This window comes from Ranitomeya imitator, chromosome 1 (assembly GCF_032444005.1).
Source record: "Ranitomeya imitator isolate aRanImi1 chromosome 1, aRanImi1.pri, whole genome shotgun sequence".
Taxonomy (NCBI): Eukaryota; Metazoa; Chordata; class Amphibia; order Anura; family Dendrobatidae; genus Ranitomeya; species Ranitomeya imitator.
The window spans coordinates 1,210,508,512-1,210,526,356 of NC_091282.1; the positions used below are offsets into that span (position 1 = coordinate 1,210,508,512).

General features: G+C 44.3%; 1 protein-coding gene across 2 annotated transcripts in view; it reads left to right on the forward strand.

Annotated features, from left to right (window-relative positions):
• Window positions 1-17,845, forward strand: part of LOC138657284 (nicotinamide N-methyltransferase-like) — a 104,507-nt gene that overhangs the window by 61,228 nt on the left and 25,434 nt on the right. Inside the window, exon 1 of one of the 2 annotated variants that reach the window (XM_069744963.1) lies at window positions 15,522-15,645. The exons of the other annotated variant lie outside the window; for it this stretch is intronic. The gene's annotated coding sequence lies outside the window, so the exon portion shown is untranslated. Of the gene's footprint in view, window positions 1-15,521; window positions 15,646-17,845 lie in introns of those variants that run through there. 2 annotated transcript variants of the gene reach the window in all.

Sequence of the window (17,845 nt, forward strand, 5' to 3'; positions counted from 1 at the left end):
ACAAGCCCAAAGGGCAATATTAATCTCCCTTTTTTTTTCCAGGGAGAATTTCTGAAACCCAAAAAAAAAATAAAATAGGCTTTCTATGGCCCACTATTTGTGAGAGAGATGGGACGCTCAGGACTGGCACAGATGGCACGCTCAGGACTGGCACAGAAGCCCAGAGGGCAATATTAATCTCCCTTTTTTTCTGGGAGAATTTATAAAACCAAAAAAATATTTAAATAGGCTTTCTATGGCCCACTATTTGTGAGAGAGATGGCACGCTCAGGACTGGCACAGATGGCACGCTCACAACTGGCACACAAGCCCAGAGGCCAATATTAATCTCCCTTTTTTCAGGGAGAATTTCTAAAACCCAAAAAAAAAATAAAATAGGCTTTCTATGGCCCACTATTTGTGAGAGAGATGGGACGCTCAGGACTGGCACAGATGGCACGCTCAGGACTGGCACAGAAGCCCAGAGGCCAATATTAATCTCCCTTTTTTTCTGGGAGAATTTATAAAACCAAAAAAATATTTAAATAGGCTTTCTATGGCCCACTATTTGTGAGAGAGATGGCACGCTCAGGACTGGCACAGATGGCACGCTCACAACTGGCACACAAGCCCAGAGGCCAATATTAATCTCCCTTTTTTCAGGGAAAATTGATAAAACAAAAAAAAAAATTAAATAGGCTTTCTATGGCCCACTATTTGTGAGAGAGATGGCACGCTCAGGGCTGGCTGGCACAGATGGCACGCTCAGGACTGGCACACAAGCCCAGAGGCCAATATTAATCTCCCTTTTTTTCTGGGAGAATTTATAAAACCAAAAAAATATTTAAATAGGCTTTCTATGGCCCACTATTTGTGAGAGAGATGGCACGCTCAGGACTGGCACAGATGGCACGCTCACAACTGGCACACAAGCCCAGAGGCCAATATTAATCTCCCTTTTTTCAGGGAAAATTTATAAAACAAAAAAAAAAATTAAATAGGCTTTCTATGGCCCACTATTTGTGAGAGAGATGGCACGCTCAGGGCTGGCACAGATGGCACGCTCAGGACTGGCACACAAGCCCAGAGGCCAATATTAATCTCCCTTTTTTTCAGGGAGAATTTATAAAACCAAAAAAAAAAATAAATAGGCTTTCTATGGCCCACTATTTGTGAGAGAGATGGCACACTCAGGACTGGCACACAAGCCCAAAGGCCAATATTAATCTCCCACTGTATTTTTATCAGGGAGAATTTATACACCCCACAAAAAAAAATACAGAAAAATGAAAAGGCTTTCTATGGCCCACTATGTGAGAGAGATGGCACACACAGGGATGGCACTCTAGCAGAAATGCCAAATTGCCAATCTTAATCTCCCACCAAAAAAAAAAAAAAAAAAAAAACAGGGAATGTCCTACAATTACTATCTCCCTGCCTGCAGTAATCTCAGCCAGGTATGGCAGGCAGCTACTATCTCCCTGCCTGCAGTAATCTCAGCCAGGTATGGCAGGCAGCAATAAGGAGTGGACTGATGCACAAATGAAATAAAAAGTGTGGACAAACAAAAAAGATAGCTGTGCAGAAAGGAAGGAACAAGAGGATTTGTGCTTTGAAAAAAGCAGTTGGTTTGCTCAGCGGCGTACACACAGCAATGCAGCTATCAGGGAGCCTTCTAGGGCAGCCCAATGAGCTACAGCGCTGAGGGGAAAAAAAAAAAAAAAAAAACTTCCACTGTCCCTGCACACCGAGGGTGGTGTTGGACAGTGCAAATCGCTGCAGCACAAGCGGTTTTGTGGTTAATGGACCCTGCCTAACGCTATCCCTGCTTCTGACAAAGCGGCAGCAACCTCTCCCTAAGCTCAGATCAGCAGCAGTAAGATGGCGGTCGGCGGGAACGCCTCTTTATAGCCCCTGTGACGTCGCAGACAGCAAGCCAATCACTGCAATGCCCTTCTCTAAGATGGTGGGGACCAGGACCTATGTCATCACGCTGCCCACACTCTGCGTTTACCTTCATTGGCTGAGAAATGGCGCTTTTCGCGTCATTGAAACGCGACTTTGGCGCGAAAGTCGCGTACCGCATGGCCGACCCCGCACAGGGGTCGGATCGGGTTTCATGAAACCCCGACTTAGCCAAAAGTCGGCGACTTTTGAAAATGTTCGACCCGTTTCGCTCAACCCTAATCACCACCATCAGTACCAGCTGGCAACGACCGCCCACGGCCTCTTCCACCAAACTTCCTCTTTTTTGGGAAAATGTTACCAAAATAACAACCGTTATATGGTACTGTAAAACAAGGTAGAAGGTGTACATAAACTTGTTGAGAATTTAAATCTCCCTTTTTTTTGGGAGACTGCACCAAAACACAAGCCCAGTGTATAACAAAACACAATGTAAGTGGCAGAAAGTGGCTGGCTTATATACGACAAACTAACAGAACTGATGTATATCCACTTTGTGACAATTTGAATCTCCCTTTTTTTGGGGGGGGAGACTGCACCGCAACTCAGGCCCAGTGTGTAACATAACACAATGTAAGTGGCAGAACGTGGCTGGCTGATATACGACAAACTAACAGAACTGATGTATATCCACTTTGTGACAATTTGAATCTCCCTTTTTTGGAGGGGAGACAGCACCACATCTCAGGCCCAGTGTGTAACACAACACGATATCTGGCGAGACCGCTATGTCATCATCTCGCGAGACCGCAATGCACTCGAGACCGGAGTGCGCGAGGAGCGTCGGTAACCGCTTCGCCTGGATCCGAGGGCCAACTGAAGGTGAGCATATAACTATTTCTTATTTTAATTCTTTTTTTTTTAACAGGGATATGATGCCCACATTGCTATATACTATGTGGGCTGTGCAATATACTACATGGGCTGTGCAATATACTACGTGGCTGTGCAATATACTACTTGGGCTGTGCAATATACTATGTGGTTGTGCAATATACTACGTGGCTGTGCAATATGCTACGTGGCTGTGCAATATGCTACGTGGGCTGTGCAATATGCTACGTGGGCTGTGCAATATACTACGTGGGCTGTGCAATGTACTACGTGGGCTGTGCAATGTACTACGTGGGCTGTGCAATGTACTACGTGGGCTGTGCAATGTACTACATGGGCTGTGCAATATACTACGTGGGCTGTATGATATACTACATGAGCTGTGCAATATACTACGTGGGCTGTGCTATATACTACGTGGGCTGCGCTATACACTATGTGGGCTGTGTTATAAACTACGTGGGCTGTGTTATACACTACATGGCCTGTGTTGTACACTACGTGGCCTGTGTTGTACACTACATGGCCTGTGTTATACACTACGTGGCCTGTGTTATGCACTACGTGGCCTGTTATGATACGGTGATCTAGGAGCAACATGGAACGAGCTCGAAGGAAGTGGTAACTGTACTGACCGCAGTCCCTAAGCTCAACACAACACTAGAAGTAGCCGTGGAATGCTCCTAACTCTCCCTAGGCATCTTGTCACACCCTAAGAGCTAACTACCCCTAAAGAAAGAAGCAGGAAAGCTATCTTGCCTCAGAGAAAATCCCCAAAGGATAGATTAGCCCCCCACAAATAATGACTGTGAGTGGAGAGGGAAAAGACATACACAGAATGAAACCAGGATGAGCACAGGAGGCCAGTCTAGCTAAATAGATAGGACAGGATGGAATACTGTGCGGTCAGTATAAAACACTACAAAAATCCACACAGAGTTTACAAAAAAATCTACACACCTGACTAAAGGTGTGGAGGGCAAATCTGCCTCCCAGAGCTTCCAGCAAGGCAGAAATAATTCACACTGATAAGCTGGACAAACATAGAAAGCACTGAATGGATAAGTCCACAATCTATGGACAGAAAAGAGCAAGCAAAAACTTAGCTTAGCTGAACTGGTCAGGATAACAGGGAACTTCAAAGAGATGTGAATCCAACCAGGAACCATTTACAAGTGGCGCTGGCTGAAGAAAGAGCCAGGCCTAAATAGCAGAGCAGAAGAGACGATAAGTGGAGGCAGCTGAGACAGCTAACTCCAAAGAGCAGCCATACCACTAGAAACCACAAGAGGGAGCCCAAGAGCAGAACTCACAAAAGTGCCACTTACAACCACCGGAGGGAGCCCAAGAGCGGAATTCACAACAGTACCCCCCCCTTGAGGAGGGGTCACCGAACCCTCACCAGAGCCCCCAGGCTGATCAGGATGAACCAAGTGAAAAGCACGAACCAAATCGGCGGCATGGACATCGGAGGCAACAACCCAAGAATTATCCTCCTGGCCATAACCCTTCCACTTGACAAGATACTGAAGCCTCCGCCTCGAAAAACGAGAATCCAAAATCTTCTCAACCTCATATTCCAACTCTCCCTCAACCAACACCGGGGCAGGAGGGTCAACCGAGGGAACAACGGGCACCACATATATCCGCAACAAAGATCTATGGAAAACATTATGAATGGCAAAAGAGGCTGAAAGAGCCAAACGAAAAGACACCGGATTAATAATTTCAGAAATTTTATAAGGACCAATAAACCGAGGCTTAAACTAAGGAGAAGAAACCTTCATAGGAACATGACGAGAAGACAACCAAACAAAATCCCCCACACGAAGGCGGGGACCAACACACCGACGGCGGTTAGCAAAACGTTGAGCCCTTTCCTGAGACAACGTCAAATTGTCCACCACATGAGTCCAAATCTGCTGCAGCCTGTTCACCACAGAATCAACACCAGGACAATCAGAAGGCTCAACCTGCCCAGAAGAAAAACGAGGATGAAAACCAAAATTACAAAAGAAAGGTGAAACCAAAGTAGCCGAACTAGCCCGATTATTAAGGGCAAACTCGGCCAACGGCAAGAAAGACACCCAATCATCCTGATCAGCAGACACAAAGCATCTCAAATAGGTTTCCAAGGTCTGATTAGTTCGCTCAGTTTGGCCATTAGTCTGAGGATGAAACGCCGAAGAAAAAGACAAATCAATGCCCATCCTAGCACAAAAGGCCCGTCAAAATCTAGAGACAAACTGAGAACCTCTGTAAGACACAATATTCTCCGGAATGCCATGCAAACGAACCACATGCTGAAAAAATAATGGAACCAGATCTGAGGAGGAAGGCAACTTAGGCAAAGGTACCAGATGGACCATTTTAGAGAACCGGTCACAAACAACCCAGATAACAGACATCTTCTGGGAAACAGGAAGATCCGAAATAAAATCCATGGAAATATGCGTCCAGGGCCTCTCAGGGACTGGCAAAGGCAAAAGCAACCCAGTAGCGCGGGAACAGCAAGGCTTGGCCCGGGCACAAGTCCCACAGGACTGCACAAAAGCACGCACATCGCGCGACAAGGAAGGCCACCAAAAGGACCTAGCAACAAAATCTCTGGTACCAAAAATCCCAGGATGACCAGCCAACACTGAACAATGAACCTCAGAAATTACCTTACTTGTCCATCTATCAGGAACAAACAGCTTCCCCACTGGACAGCGTTCAGGCCTATCAGCCTGAAATTCCTGAAGTACGCACTGCAAATCAGGGGAGATAGCAGAAAGAATCACCCCCTCTTTAAGAATGCCAACCGGCTCAAGGACTCCAGGAGAATCAGGCGAAAAACTCCTAGAGAGGGCATCAGCCTTAACATTCTTAGATCCCGGAAGATACGAGACCACAAAATCAAAACGGGAGAAAAACAGGGACCATCGAGCCTGTCTAGGATTCAGCCGCTTGGCCGACTCGAGGTAAATCAGATTCTTATGATCGGTCAGGACCACAACACGGTGTTTAGCTCCCTCAAGCTAATGTCGCCACTCCTCAAACGCCCACTTCATAGCCAACAACTCCCGATTGCCGACATCATAATTGCGTTCCGCAGGCGAAAACTTTCTGGAAAAAAAGCACACGGTTTCATCAAAGAACCACCAGACTCCCTCTGAGACAAAACGGCCCCTGCCCCAATCTCAGAAGCGTCGACCTCAACCTGAAAAGGAAGAGAAACATCCGGCTGACGCAACACAGGGGCAGAAGTAAATCGGCGTTTAAGCTCCTGAAAGGCCTCAACAGCCTCAGAGGACAAATTCGTCACATCAGCGCCTTTCTTCGTCAAATCAGTAAGGGGCTTAACCACACTGGAAAAGTTGGCAATGAAACGGCGATAGAAATTAGCAAAGCCCAAAAAATTTTGAAGACCCTTCACAGATATGGGTTGGATCCAGTCATGAATAGCTTGGACCTTAACAGGATCCATTTCTATAGACGAGGGAGAAAAAATAAAACCCAAAAAAGAGACCTTCTGAACTCCGAATAGGCACTTAGACCCCTTCACAAATAAAGCATTATCACGAAGGATCTGGAACACCATCCTGACCTGCTTCACATGAGACTCCCAATCATCGGAAAAAATCAAAATATCATCCAAATATACAACCATGAATTTATCAAGATAATTGCGGAAAATATCATGCATGAAAGACTGGAACACAGATGGAGCATTAGAGAGCCCAAATGGCATCACAAGGTATTCAAAATGGCCTTCGGGCGTATTAAATGCAGTTTTCCATTCGTCACTCTGTTTAATATGAACAAGATTATATGCCCCTCGGAGGTCAATCTTAGTAAACCAACTAGCCCCCTTAATCTGAGCAAACAAATCAGTAAGCAAACGCAAGGGGTATTGGAATTTGACCGTGATCTTATTAAGAAGACGATAATCAATACAGGGTCTCAAGGAGCCATCCTTCTTAGCAACAAAAAAGAAACCCGCTCCCAATGGTGGCGAAGAGGGCCGAATATGCCCCTTCTCCAAAGACTCCTTAACATAACTCCGCATGGCGGCTTGCTCTGGCACAGACAGATTGAAAAGTCGGCCCTTAGGGAACTTGCAACCAGAAATCAAGTTAATAGCACAATCACAGTCCCTGTGCGGAGGAAGGGAACTGGACTTGGGCTCATCAAATACATCCTGGAAATCCAACAAAAACTCAGGGACCTCAGAAGAGGGGGAAGAGGAAATTGACATCAAAGAAACGTCACTATGTACTCCTCGACAACCCCAACTAGTCACCGACATAGTTTTCCAATCCAGTACCGCATTATGTTCCTGTAACCATGGAAATCCCAGTACAACAACATCATGCAGGTTATGCAACACCAGAAAACGGCAAACGTCCTGATGTGCAGGAGCCATGTACATAGTCATCTGTGTCCAGTACTGAGGTTTATCCTTGGCCAAAGGTGTAGCATCAATACCCCTCAAAGGAATAGGGCTCTGCAAAGGCTGCAAGGAAAAACCACATCGCCTGGCGAATTCTAAGTCCATTAAGTTCAGGGCAGCGCCTTAATCCACAAATGCCATGACAGAAAAGGACGACAATGAGCAAATCAGGGTCACAGATAAGAGAAATTTAGGCTGTATAGTACTAATGGTAACAGACCTAGCGACTCTCTTAGTACGCTTAGGGCAATCAGAGATAACATGAGCCGAATCACCACAGTAAAAACACAGCCTATTCTGACGTCTGAATTCCTGCCGTTCTATTCTAGTCAAAATCCTATCACATTGCATAGGTTCAGGACTTCGCTCAGAGGACACTGCCATATGGTGCACAGCTTTGCGCTCGCGCAGACGCCGATCAATCTGAATGGCTAGAGACATAGATTCGCTCAAACCGGCAGGTGTAGGAAAGCCCACCATAACATCTTTAAGGGCTTCAGAAAGACCTTTTCTGAAAATATCAGCCAGAGCCTCTTCATTCCATTTAGTGAGCACAGACCATTTTCTAAATTTCTGGCAGTATAACTCTGCCGCTTCCTGACCTTGACACAAGGCCAACAGGGTTTTTTCTGCATGATCCACAGAATTAGGTTCGTCATACAATAATCCGAGTGCTTGAAAAAATGCACCTACATTCAATAATGCCTGATCCCCTCTTTCAAGAGAAAAAGCCCAGTCTTGAGGGTCACCACGCAGCAAGGATATGATGATTTTTACTTGCTGAATGGGATCACCAGAAGAACGGGGTTTCAAAGCAAAAAACAATTTGCAGTTATTTTTAAAGTTCAAAAACTTGGATCTGTCCCCAAAAAACAAATCAGGAGTAGGAATTCTAGGCTCTAAAGCCGGAGTCTGGACAACATAGTCCTGGATACTCTGTACTCTTGCAGCAAGTTGATCCACACGAGAAAACAAACCCTGAACATCCATGCCAAAGCATATATCCTGAACCACCTCTTGATATCAAGAGGAAAAAAAAGACAAACCAGAGCACAGAAAAAAAAATGGTTCAGAACTTTATTTTCCTTCTTTTGAGAAGCATTTAATTCATTTTTGGCCACTTGTACTGTTATGATACGGTGGTCTAGGAACAACATGGAACAAGCTCGAAGGAAGTGGTAACTGTACTGACCGCAGTCCCTAAGCTCAACACAACACTAGAAGTAGCCGTGGAATGCTCCGAACTCTCCCTAGGCATCTCGTCACACCCTAAGAGCTAACTACCCCTAAAGAAAGAAGCAGGAAAGCTATCTTGCCTCAGAGAAAATCCCCAAAGGATAGATTAGCCCCCCACAAATAATGACTGTGAGTGGAGAGGGAAAAGACATACACAGAATGAAACCAGGATGAGCACAGGAGGCCAGTCTAGCTAAATAGGACAGGATGGAATACTGTGCGGTCAGTATAAAACACTACAAAAATCCACGCAGAGTTTACAAAAAAATCTCCAATACCTGACTAAAGGTGTGGAGGGCAAATCTGCCTCCCAGAGCTTCCAGCAAGACAGAATTAATTTACACTGATAAGCTGGACAAACATAGAAAGCACTGAATGGATAAGTCCACAATCTATGGACAGAAAAGAGCAAGCAAAAACTTAGCTTAGCTGAACTGGTCAGGATAACAGGGAACTCCAAAGAGATGTGAATCCAACCAGGAACCATTTACAAGTGCAATGGCTGAAGAAAGAGCCAGGCCTAAATAGCAGAGCAGAAGAGACGATAAGTGGAGGCAGCTGAGACAGCTAACCCCAAGGAGCAGCCATACCACTAGAAACCACAAGAGGGAGCCCAAGAGCAGAACTCACAAAAGTGCCACTTACAACCACCAGAGGGAGCCCAAGAGCGGAATTCACAACAGTGGCCTGTGTTATACACTACATGGCCTGTGTTATATAATGCGTGTGTGGGCTGTTATATACTATGTGGTTGTGTTATATGCTATGTGGGCTGTTATACACTCCATGGGCTGTGATATGTACTACGTGGCTTTGCTTTATACTCCGTGGGCTGTGTTATAAACTACGTGGCTGTACTATATACTCCATGGACTGTGCTATATACTCCGTGAGCTGTGCTCTATACTACGTGGCTGTGCTATATAATACGTGGCTGTGCTATATACTATTTGGCTGTGCTATATACTACGTGGCTGTGCTATATACCAAGTGGATGTGCAATATACTACGTGGCTGTGCAATATACTACGTGGCTGTTCAATATACTACATGGCTGTACAATATACTAGGTGGCTATCCTATTTACTACGTGGGCTGTTATATACTACATGGCTGTGCTATATACTACGTGACCAGCCTTTAACAATCAGCGACAGGCGCAGTCCGGCCGTGAATTGGAACCACGCTTCGCTAATTGGTTGCGGCCGGCCGAATCCTGTGTATTCAATGTATTATTCTAAAATCTTCATAAATAAACTGCATACATATTCTAGAATACTCGATGCGTTAGAATCGGGCTACCATCTAGTCTACTACATAATTGTCTAAGGGTATGTGTCCACGTTCAGGAAACGCTGCGTTTTTGATGCAGCGTTGTGCCACAGCATCAAAAACGCAGCGTCCAGATGTTACAGCATAGTGGAGGGGATTTTATGAAATCCCGACTCCACTATGCATTAAAAAATGCATGCGGCTTTCCCGGAAAAACGCACATGCGGTGCGTTTTTTCAGAACGCAGCATGTTGCTGCAATGAGCAAAACACGTAGGAACACCGCATGTGACCTGCCAGTGACCTCAGGTGCATTTTTGGTCAGGATTTTACCAGCATAAAATCCTGACCAAAGCCTGAAGCAAGCCTGAACGTGGACACGTACCCTAAGGGTCACTTCCGTCTTTCTGTATGTCCTTCTGTCTGTCTGTCTTTCTGTCACAGATATTCATTGGTCACGGCTTCTGTCTGTCATGGACATCTAAGTCGCTGATTGGTCATGGCAAAACGCCAATGACCATTGCAACCACCAATCAGCGATGGCCATAGTCTGGCAGTGAAATGGCTGCTGCTTTACTGCCCTGCAGTCAGCGCTGAGCGCTCACACAGGGTTAATGCCAGCGTTAAAGGACCGTGGTGTAACGCACTCCGTTATTGCAGCTATTAACCCTGTGTGACCAACTTTTTAATATTGATGCTGCGTATGCAGCATTAATAGTAAAAAGATCTAATGTTACAAAATAATAATTAAAAAAAAGGTTATTCTCACCATCCGACGTCGCGTGCTGTCCTCGGCAGTGAAAGCAGCAGGTGCCAAGGATGCTATGCGAGAAGGACCTGCCATGACGTCACGGTCATGTGACCGCGACATCATCACAGGTCCTGCGCTCATACCAACCCTGGGACCGGAAGCTGCTGCGTGCACCGCACACAGGCGCCAGGACTTCAAGGGGCCTTCGGAAGGTGAGTATGTGTTTATTTTTTTTTTTAAGTCTTTTTTAACCCCTTAATCCCATATGACGTACTATCCCGTCCAGGTGACCTGGGACTTAATTCCCATGGACGGGATAGTACGTCATATGCGATCGGCCGCGCTCACAGGGGGAGCGCGGCCGATCGCGGCCGGGTGTCAGCTGCCTATCGCAGCTGACATCCGGCACTATGTGCCAGGAGCGGTCACGGACCGCTCCCGGCACATTAACCCCCGGCACACCGCGATCAAAGATGATCGCGGTGTGCCGGCGGTGCAGGGAAGCATCGCGCAGGGAGGGGGCTCCCTGCGTGCTTCCCTGAGACGATCGGTACACGGTGATGTGCTCACCGTGTACCGAGCGTCTTCTCCCTGCAGTCCCCGGATCCAAAATGGCCGCCGGGCTGCATCCGGGTCCTGCAGGGAGCACTTCCGGGTCAGGATCAGGCTGCAGCTGCAGCTCTAATCCTGCCCGGCTGTATGTCAGATCACCGATCTAACAGAGTGCTGTGCACACTGTCAGATCGGTGATCTGTGATGTCCCCCCCTGGGACAAAGTGAAAAAGTAAAAAAAAAAATTTCCACACTTGTAAAAAAAAAATTAAAAAAAAATTCCTAAATAAAGCAGAAAAAAAAAAAATATTATTCCCATAAATACATTTCTTTACATAAAAAAAACAAAAAAACAATAAAAGTACACATATTTAGTATCGCCGCGTCCGTAACGACCCGACCTATAAAACTGGCCCACTAGTTAACCCCTTCAGTGAACACCGTAAGAAAAAAAAAAAAAAAACGAGCCAAAAAACAACGCTTTATTATCATAACGCTGAACAAAAAGTGGAATAACACGCGATCAAAAAGACGGATATAAATATCCATGGTACCGCTGAAAGCATCATCTTGTCCCGCAAAAAACGAGCCGCCATACAGCATCATCAGCAAAAAAATTAAAAAGTTATAGTCCTCAGAATAAAGCGATGCCAAAATAATTATTTTTTCTATAAAATAGCTTTTATCGTATAAAAGCGCCAAAACATAAAAAAAAGATATAAATGAGATATCGCTGTAATCGTACTGACCCGAAGAATAAAACTGCTTCATCAATTTTACCAAACGCGTAACGGTATAAACGCCTCCCCCAAAAGAAATTCATGAATAGCTGGTTTTTGGTCATTCTGCCTCACAAAAAAATTGGAATAAAAAGCGATCAAAAACTGTCACATGTCCGAAAATGTAACCGATAAAAACGTCAACTCGTCCCGCAAAAAACAAGACCTCACATGACTCTGTGGACCAAAATATGGAAAAATTATAGGTCTCAAAATGTGGAGACGCAAAAACTTTTTTGCTATAAAAAGCGTCTTTTAGTGTGTGACGGCTGCCAATCATAAAAATCCGATATAAAAAACGCTATAAAAGTAAATCAAACCCCCCTTCATCACCCCCTTAGTTAGGCTAGGTTCACATTGCGTTAATGGGTTAACGCTAACGGACAGCGTTGCACGGCGAAAATGTCACAATTAACGCCGTGCAACGGGTCCGTTAGCACAACCATTGACAGCAATGTGATTTTCGGGTGTAGCGCATCGCTAGAGCGTGCCATTTTCGGCTCGCGCTAGCAAGGTGCCATTCTTTTGTGGCGCGCCTCAGACGCTGCTTGCAGCGTCCGCGGCGCGTCCGAGGTCCGATCCCCGATCTTCCAGAGCGGGGACGTTAACGCGACCACTAAACACGACACCTAAAAAGACATTGTGTTAGCGCAATCCGCTAGTGCTAAACGGATTTCCCTAACGCAATGTGAACCTAGCCTTAGGGAAAAATAATCAAATAAAAAAAAATGTATTTATTTCCATTTTCCCATTAGGGTTAGGGTTAGGGTTTGGATTACATTTACGGTTGGGATTAGGGTTGGGATTAGAATTAGGGGTGTGTCAGGGTTAGGTGTGTGGTTAGGGTTACAGTTGGGATTAGGGTTAGGGGAGTGTTTGGATTAGGGTTTCAGTTATTATTGGGGGTTTCCACTGTTTAGGCACATCAGGGGCTCTCCAAACGCGACATGGCGTCCGATCTCAATTCCAGCCAATTCTGCATTGAAAAAGTAAAACAGTGCTCCTTCACTCCCGAGCTCTCCCGTGCGCCCAAACAGGGGTTTACCCCAACATATGGGGTATCAGCGTACTCGAGACAAATTGGACAACAACTTTTTGGGTCCAAGTTCTCTTGTTATCCTTGGGAAAATAAAAATTTGGGGGGCTAAAAATCATTTTTGTGGGAAAAAAAAGGATTTTTTATTTTCACGGCTCTGCGTTGTAAACTGTAGTGAAACACTTGGGGGTTCAAAGTTTTCACAACACATCTAGATAAGTTCCATGGGAGGTCTAGTTTCTAATATGGGGTCACTTGTGGGTGGTTTGTACTGTTTGGGTACATCAGGGGCTCTGCAAATGCAACGTGACTCCTGCAGACCAATCCATCTAAGTCTGCATTCCAAATGGCGCTCCTTCCCTTCCGAGCTCCGCCATGCGCCCAAACAGTGGTTCCCCCCCACATATGGGGTATCAGCGTACTCAGGACAAATTGGACAACAACTTTTGGGGTCCAATTTATTATGTTTCCCTTGTGAAAATACAAAACTGGGGGCTAAAAAATAATTTTTGCGAAAAAAAAAAAATTATTTTAACGGCTCTGCGTTATAAGCTGTAGTGAAACACTTGGGGGTTCAAAGCTCTCAAAACACATCTAGATAAGTTCCTTAGAGGGTCTAGTTTCCAAAATGGTGTCACTTGTGGGGGTTTTTAATGTTTAGGCACATCAGGGGCTCTCCAAACCAACATGGCGTCCCATCTTAATTCCAGTCAATTTTGCATTGAAAAGTCAAATGGCGCTCCTTCCCTTCCGAGCTCTGCTATGCACCCAAAAAGTGGTTTACCCCCACATATGGGGTATCGTCGCACTCAGGACAAATTGCACAACAACTTTTGTGGTCTAATTTCTTCTCTTACCCTTGGGAAAATAAAAAATTGGGGGCGAAAAGATCATTTTTGTGAAAAAATAAGATTTTTTATTTTTACGGCTCTGCATTATAAACTTCTGTGAAGCACTTGTTGGGTCAAAGTGCTCACCACACATCTAGATAAGTTCCTTAAGGGGTCTACTTTTCAAAATGGTGTCACTTGTGAGGGGTTCCAATGTTTAGGCACATCAGGGGCTCTCCAAACGCAACATGGCGTCCCATCACAATTCCAGTCAATTTTGCATTGAAAAGTCAAATGGCGCTCCTTTCCTTCTGAGCTCTGCCATGCGCCCAAACAGTGGTTTACCCCCACATATGGGGTATCGACGCACTCAGGACAAATTGCACAACAACTTTTGTGGTCTAATTTCTTCTCTTACTCTTGGGAAAATAAAAAATTGGGGGCGAAAAGATCATTTTTGTGAAAAAATATGATTTTTTATTTTTACGGCTCTGCATTATAAACTTCTGTGAAGCAATTGGTGGGTCAAAGTGGTCACCACACATCTAGATAAGTTCCTTAGGGTGTCTACTTTCCAAAATGGTGTCACTTGTGGGGGGTTTCAATGTTTAGGCACATCAGTGGCTCTCCAAACGCAACGTGGTGTCCCATCTCAATTCCTGTCAATTTTGCATTTAAAAGTCAAATGGCGTTCCTTCCCTTCCGAGCTCTGTCATGCACCCAAACAGTGGTTTACCCCCACATATGGGGTATCAGCGTACTCAGTACAGATTGTACAACAATGTTTGGCATCCATTTTATCCTGTTACCCTTGGTAAAATAAAACAAATTGGAGCTGAAATAAATTTTGTGTGAAAAAAAGTTAAATATTCATTTTTATTTAAACATTCCAAAAATTCCTGTGAAACCCCTGAAGGGTTAATAAACTTCTTGAATGTGGTTTTGAGCACCTTGAGGGGTGCAGTTTTTAGAATGGTGTCACACTTGGGTATTTTCTATCATATAGACCCCTCAAAATGACATCAAATGAGATGTGGTCCCTAAAAAAAAATGGTGTTGTAAAAATGAGAAATTGCTGGTCAACTTTTAACCCTTATAACTCCCTAACAAAAAAAAATTTTGGTTCCAAAATTGTGCTGATGTAAAGTAGACATGTGGGAAATGTTACTTATTAAGTATTTTGCGTGACATATCTCTGTGATTTAAGGGCATAAAAATTTAAAGTTGGAAAATTGCGAAATTTTCTACATTTTCGCCAAATTTCCGTTTTTTTCACAAATAAACGCAGGTACTATCAAAGAATTTTTACCATTGTCATGAAGTACAATATGTCACGAGAAAACAATGTCAGAATCACTGGGATCCGTTGAAGCGTTCCAGAGTTATAACCTCATAAAGGGACAGTGGTCAGAATTGTAAAAATTGGCCCGGTCATTAACGTGCAAACCACCCTCGGGGCTTAAGGGGTTAACCATGCATATAGTGCGGATGCCCATAATCATTCTGACAGTAATAATCTGCTGCATCGTCCTCCGTTACTCCCTTGATTTTAAGAGTGAAATTATTTCCTAATCCTGTCCCACTGAACCTCTCTGGGATCCCGGTCTGGCGAGTGGTGGAGAATTACAGGAGAAGCTTTGGCTGTCTTTTTATCTGGTACCAGTTTAATTCATATTTAGAAATAGCCTTATAATAAGTGCTGGAACTGGATCTACATGAGATGGTGACTGTTTCTCCTGGGAAAGCGGAGATATATCCTGGAGTCTAAGTCATCACAATCTCTCCACTTCTGGCTATTGATACAAAAACAGCAGATTAATACACAGATCATATAGTCCTCGGGACGGAGCCATGTGATCATACTGCAGTACAGCAGAGCAGACAGCGCGGAATGTCACATTACCTGGAATATAGATGAAGAAGATACACAGCGAGTACAGCAGGGCTGGCATCTTTGTGAAATCCTGCAATAACTGGGTAAGGTGATTTGCTGAAATTAGAAGATTGACAAAGAAATAACCAAAACTTTGTTTATGCAAAACAGATGAGTACAAAAAATGCAAATGATTTCCTTCCTGGTCCTTAATTTCCAAATAGAGCATTCATTTCTGTAGCCTATGTGGTGACAATATATTCTGCAGAGTTGCACGTATATATTGTACTTACTGAGGCTCTCAATCTAATTTCACTCTCTGAGATACCTAAACATTCGTATGAGGTGAATTAGGCTTTTACTAAACTATCCAAATGTTTTTAAAGTGTGGGTGAAATCGCAAGTTAACTTAGGTAGAACATGTAAGAACCATGTAAAGTTAGCCATTGCGACCTGTGTCTGGTGGTATAAATTTGTGTTTTGTATAAGATTACACAGATAACTGAGTGACCAAGTTATTCAGAATTATAGATCTCTGAAACCATTCTTGAAATGGTTGTCCACAACTGGTCAACCTCTTGTTACTTTCTCTGGTGCCCATCAATAAAGAAAAACACTTGATGCTTACCTACTAGAGTGGCACCTTTCCTGCAATGTCGATTTCACCCAAATCCTCTTACTGGCTATTGCTGAATTCTATTTACTCAAACTGATGGTGTCACTGTCAGAGGTAATAGATAGTGATGAGCAAGTATACTCGTTGGTCGGGTTTTACCAAGCACGCTTGGATGGTCTCCGAGTATCTGTGACTGCTCGGAGATTTCGTTATCCTTGCTGCAGCTGCATGATTTACGGCTGCTAGACAGCTTGAATACATGTGGGGATTCCCTAGCAACCAGGCAACTCCCACATGTACTCAGGCTGGCTAGCAGCCGTAAATCATGCAGCTGCATCAACAAAAACTAAATCTCCGAGCACTTCCAAATACTCGGAGACCACCAGAGCATGCTCAGGAAAATCCGAGCAACGAGTATACTCGCTCATCACTGGTAATGGTCTAATTTAAAAGCTGTGAAAAAAATCAATAGTTAGTGACATTGAAATGCAGCAACCATTGATCAAGCAAGCAGCAGCTGCTAGCTCTCCTTTCACGCTGTTTCTCCATATTAAATTAAATCACCACTCCTGCATTTTTTTATTTTACCGCTGGAGTCCTGCTTCTAATTTAAGGTCCCTGGATCTACTCTCAAACTCACCCTCCGACGTCTTTACATTTTTTTGTGGCTGTTTCCTCGGTCTCTGGCAGTTCGTGACTTGGTGGATCATTCAAATGTTTGCTGGAGCAACCTGGAGGTCACTTTTAAATTAAAAGTCTATGAAGACCTCATTCTGGTATCTCCTAGACTTGCATTGAGAACTTGTGATGTAATTTCTGACTTCCAAACAGTTAGAAGTTGCAGTCACAAGATCGCGCCATGGAACCAGAGAAAAGCCAAAAAAAGGTGAAAACGCCAGAGGGTGAATATAAGACCAGGAGCAGGGACACTACATAAGAAAAACCATACCTCCCAACTTTTGAAGATGGGAAAGAGGGACAAAGAGGGGCAAATTTTAGGCCACGCCTCTGACCACACCCATTCACTAGTCACACCCATATCCACGTCTCAACCACACCCATTTAGCACTGCTGATCAAACTGTTCATAAAGAATAATTATAAACAAAAAAATATGGCCACACAGTGCTCCATACTGTATAATTGCCGCACATAATGCTCCATACTGTATAATGACCGCACATGATGCTCCATACTGTATAATGACCGCACATGACGCTCCATACTGTATAATGACCGTACATGATGCTCCATACTGTATAATGGCCACACATGATGCCCCATACTGTATAATGGCCGCACATGATCCTCCATACTGTATAATGACCACACATGATGCTCCATACTGTATAATGACCGCACATGATGCTCCATACTGTATAATGACCGCACATGATGCTCCATACTGTATAATGACCGCACATGATGCTCCATACTGTATAATGACTGCACATGATGCTCCATACTGTATAATGACTGCACATGATGCTCCATACTGTATAATGACCGCACATGATGCTCCATACTGTATAATGATCGCACATGATGCTCCATACTGTATAATGACCGCACATGATGCTCCATACTGTATAATGACCGCACATGATGCTCCATACTGTATAATGACTGCACATGATGCTCCATACTGTATAATGACCGCACATGATGCTCCATACTGTATAATGACCG